Source organism: Prionailurus bengalensis, chromosome A1, assembly GCF_016509475.1.
Source record: "Prionailurus bengalensis isolate Pbe53 chromosome A1, Fcat_Pben_1.1_paternal_pri, whole genome shotgun sequence".
Taxonomy (NCBI): Eukaryota; Metazoa; Chordata; class Mammalia; order Carnivora; family Felidae; genus Prionailurus; species Prionailurus bengalensis.
In genome coordinates this window covers 222330514-222335831 of record NC_057343.1, presented here as the reverse complement: position 1 = coordinate 222335831, position 5318 = coordinate 222330514, and positions in this window count along the sequence as shown.

Genomic DNA, 5318 nt, shown 5'->3' with positions numbered 1-5318 from the left:
AAGAGATTTATCTCCAGTGTAGCCAAGGTCCTGAGAACCTGAGGGGTCTGACTGTGCTCTTCGCTCTGTCTTAAGGAGCAAGAAAACCAAGGTGGAATAGTAATAAAAAAATAAAGCAAGAGTCCACATGGCTTGCTCTAAGCAAGCAAGCTAATAAAGAATCAGAGTGGGCTGATCTTCAGCAAGGCTATGTAAAGATCTTCAAGAAAGAATAAATGAGCAATGGATTACTCTTCCATTTCTCTATAGAGAACAAACAGATAATGCAAAAATTTCTCCACTCAGGATGTCTCCATTTTCTACTGTGGATATTTCTTTGAAGGAACTATCAAATCAACATAGGCTGCTCAAGTAACAAGGGTATATCAATGCATGCATTTAGAATCTACTGCCCAATTTAAAAATGAAATTTGCATATTTATACCTTTTTATATATTGATATATAATTTTACTATATATTACACAATATATACGTACACACACATGTACATACATATTCACATTCTTTTATGAGATGGTTAATTATATGTGTCAACCTGACTGAGTGCCCAGACATTGGGTCAAACATTGTCCTGGGTATTTTGGTGAAGATGTTTTAGGATAAGATGAACATTTAAACATATAGACCAATTAAAGCATATTGTTCTCCCTAACATGGGTGGGCATCACCCAGTTGGATAAAGGCCTAGACAGAACAAACAAGGTAATCCTCTGGGGATTAAGAGAGAAATTCTCCCGCTGAACTGAAACATAAGCTCTTCCTGGGTCTTGACCTTGCAGGCCTTCTGACAGGAACCACAACATCACTACCTCTGGTTCTCAGGTCTTCAGACCTAAACTGGGACTCCACAGTGGATCCTAGGTCTCCAATTTGTTGACTCACCATGAAGATCTTGGAACTTGTTAGTCTCCTTAATCACATGAGCCAATTCTTTATACTAAATCTCTATTTATCAATCATCTTTCTCTTCTCTCTAGAGATAGATACATCTATATACATCCATATGTAAATATAGATATAGATACACACATGTAAATAATACGTATAGATATATATGTAAATATATAGATCTCTATAAAAATACATTCTGTTGGTTTCCATTAAGCATAAGCTCTTATAAAAAAATATTTTCGGGTGGTGGCAGGAATATTGGCATGACAAATTGTTACAAAAATAATGCAAAAATGATCAGATACATTTGTCTTCCTTGAGCGTTTAAATATATTAACACAAAATGCTATTTTCTCCAGGTTGCTCTCATCTAGATTTTTAGCATTCTTATTTGTAAGACTGTGTTCAGGTTAATATTGGGGGGAAGATAAACTATTAAAGATAATTACACATAAAGCATTATACTGAGTATTTTACTTACGGTCCATAGTGGTACATATTTTGAAATATTAACTCATATTTTATGTATTAAAGGTATGGTACCATATTAAAGGCAGCAATACATTTTTAAAAATCCTTTTCTCTTACAGTGATTTTTATCTCTACCTACTGAAAAATACAAAATCCGTACTAAAACAGTCAAACTCTTTAACGGCTGACATTATTTCACAGTAACCATAGCTAACTTTTAGTAGCCATCTCTGACTGCCTAAAGTATTTCTTATGTGGTGTCATGTTCAGGAGTTTATTAAGTCCGGTTTCTACCGATAGACATATTCTTACAGGAAATGTGTTTGTAATTCCTTAGAAGTAGAATTTATGGTTCAAAGAGCATATGTGTTTTTAATAGCTTTCACATAGAATGAGAAATTGCCTTACCAGAAAAGCGTATTGCCTTGAATCACACCAGTATTACAGAAACGACCCCTGTTATCAAATCCTGGCCTATGCTCTTAATTAACATTTTACAAATCCATTTTTATCATTAAAAATACTCATTCATGTGAATTTGGTTAATTGTTATTTCTAATTGGTAATTAAAAGTTTCATCTTTTTATACTTTTTAGCCAATTGTTCTACTGAGAAATCATTTTTTTTTTCCTGACACGTAAGAATGTTTTTATAATTTAAACGTGCTAATAGTGTGTCACCTCAAAAGGCATGCCTCTTCCAGGAATGTTACAGATAGCCATCCATAGTTGTTTTTTTCCATAGTTGTGTTTTTATATTTAAATCTTAGGCATCTATCTCTGCACATGCTATCAGGTAAGCATTTAACCACTGTTTTTGCCAATAATCTGGCAATCAACTACAAAATGTTTGTTAATGTGGCCATTTTTTACCATGGACTTGAAATGTCCCTTTTACCATAATGTTGCAGTATTAAGAAACAAATGTTCTGCTACTTATCATCTGTGTGACTCCCAGAAAGCTCAGAGACACTGGTCTCGGTGTTGTCATCTATAAACAGGGATAATAGTGCATACCTAATGAGGTTGGTTTAAAAATAAGTCAATCTATGTATGAAAAAAACTTGGGGAAAAAAAAACTAGTGCACAGTTAATACAATAAGTAACTATTGCATAGCAAACTATATGTACATACTATAATAGTAAATATATCTAAATATTGGGTCTTCTAGAATTATTGACCCCTCTGTGACCTCTTTGTCTATACTCACGCTAGAATGAAATGTTACTTTTGCTTTATAGTTAGTTCACTAAATCACAGGGTCACAGATGTCATGCCATTCTTACTCAAATGTCTCTTCATTGTTCTTCCACAAGTAAAAATTATCGTCCTTATATCAAGTTTTCAAATGAGAAGTTAAGCAAACTAATAACTACACAAATAACATCGAATTAGGATGTTTTTATAATTGCAATTGTGTTAAAGGTAAATATCAGTGTGTAAAGATCTGTTTTCAAAATTGCCTCTTTTCACCTAGGAACATCAAAGTAGTATATTTTAAAGTACAGTGTTTAGTTTGTTGTTCAAGCAACAAAGCTGTATTCTTATAATGACACGGTGATTTAAAAGGCCAAAAATATTTACAGTGTGTGAAACAAAATAATTGGCCCACATGTGAAATATAATAATTGGTTCATCTGTCAAATGAAAGAAAATATTTTAGTATATTTCCCTAAGTATAATGTATGTAAGAATATAGCATGAACAAAATTTGTATCTGTGGAAGTTATACCTCTACTGAGTGTCAAAGTAGACATTTAATTGCAACACAGACTGGCGAACTGCATATCTTCCTTTTTTTAATTGGTCTTCAGAGGTTATTTGGAGATATCCAATTATCACTCCGTGAAACGCCACAACAATAGCAACAGTTTAAAAATAAATAAGGTCACCATCCTTTTCTACTAATGAGTAGTGCTAAAAAAGCACAGATTAAATATCACTGTTTTCTTATGTTTAGACCTGGTTTAACAGAAATTTGTCAAAAACTGTGTAAATATGGATATGTTGCCCATTTTGCCAAAGTAGAGACTTTAGTGTAGTTGTTTGTATTTTAAAAACTAACAATAAAAGCACTTAAACATTACAGCTGTGTGTATCTATTCATGTCAACTTGTTTCAGGGATTGCATGTATTTAAAGCCATACGTTATTGTTTTGTAATTGAATAAATGTAAGCATTACGTTGATTTACTCTTCTTTATTTAATTTCTAATACCTGTCACTGCAATGGATTGAGTTGTTATTTAATATACATCTGTTAACCCGTATCATCATGTAATATATTGAATCAGCATGCTACCTAGTTCTTAGTAAACTACATTTGTAAAACTCTATGGTAAGCTTCCCTAAGAAAATTTAGCTTCAGATGTTTACATTAGAATTTTTACACCTCATACTACTATGACCACATAAAAACAAGAGCAAACATTCATTATCTGACAGACCCAGACAATAGCAGCCTTCCAAATGCAGTGGTACACAGAATCACTGATAAAAACTTTAATAACTGATAACTGCATGAGTAGGGTGAGGCACTGGGTGACGTGAATTTCATCTCCTTCTCCTGATACCTACGACTTCATTCTGATCTCCTAGCCCAAGACTCTCAGTGCTTCCAAATCTTTAAAGCAAGGGGTACTTTAAGTATGGGGCAAAAATAAGTTAAAACTCAACATGCAAGACCTTGTAAATGCTACTACAAAAAATGATGAAAATGTTTATTATCAGCAGTTTATTTTACAGAAAGGCTATATCCTTAATCAATATCCTGTCATTTCTGAGTGATAGTGATATATAAACACTCAATGCAAGTGTCCAAATATATTAATATTGTACTTAAGTGGGTATTTTGTCCTCCTGTATAAGCAGTTTAATTATAACTGAGGTCATGTATTGACTTCTTATGGCTCAAAGTTTTGAGTCTTCTTAGTCTTCAATAAAGAGCATTACGAAATAGGTGACTTAATTTATAATTCCTTGTATTTCCAACTTTGCCTTGTATTTAAATAGAATAATTTATTCATTTTTATGATCTTTTACTTTTAAAAAATTATTCAGTAATAAAGTTATAACAAGCTGTGAGAATAGGAAAAGTTTACATTTTCTAAATTGTTGTATTCTGCTAATGCAAAAGCATTTGTCTCCATCTAGATAAACTCAAGTAGCGAAGAATTGGTACCCATAAAAAGCACCCATGTGCTATAATCATGGAGAGCAAACCTGATGACATGCCAAAGAGAAGATCCCTGCCATTGGGATAGATTCAGAGAAAGGAATGTTTAAAACTTTTTCAAGGAATAAACTATTTTGTTAAACATCTTCAATTACCATGTGTGTAAAGCTAAACCACAAGACACAAATAAAGATTTTTTTTTTAAGAAAATGGACCAATACGCTGATGAGCGTAAGTTCTATTTTCTGTATACAAGCAACTAAATTGATTTCCAGGGTGATGCTGTTTTAAGTGAAATAGAGAGGAGAGTCCTCAAATGCTTCCAGGACTGGAAGTGGTTCTGTATAAAAGAAGATGATGGAATACACAAGACCTAAATGGGTAGACTGGATACAGTAAAGTACTTCCAAAATATAGATAACACTGGCAGCACAGAAAATGAGAACTCAAGTAAAACATTGGTAAGACCTGAGTGGAGGAGAAAAAAAAAAAAGCTAAAGATAAAAGCAGGGCCTCATAACCTTGACCTGCTCAGTATAGAATATTGTGTGAATGGAAATAAAGATGCATTTTGTTTTCTTCTGGACACTATTTCCAGACACTTAATGAAAGGCCTAGGCTATCTTTTATAATTCAAAGGGAGGAAAGCACACTTTTAAGATCAAAAGCAGCCTGTTTTTAGAATATATGAAAGACTCAGTGGAAAGTATGATGGATACAGAAATGAAATCCCAGAGAAATATCAGTAGACACTGCAGATATTATAATGATGTGATGAAAT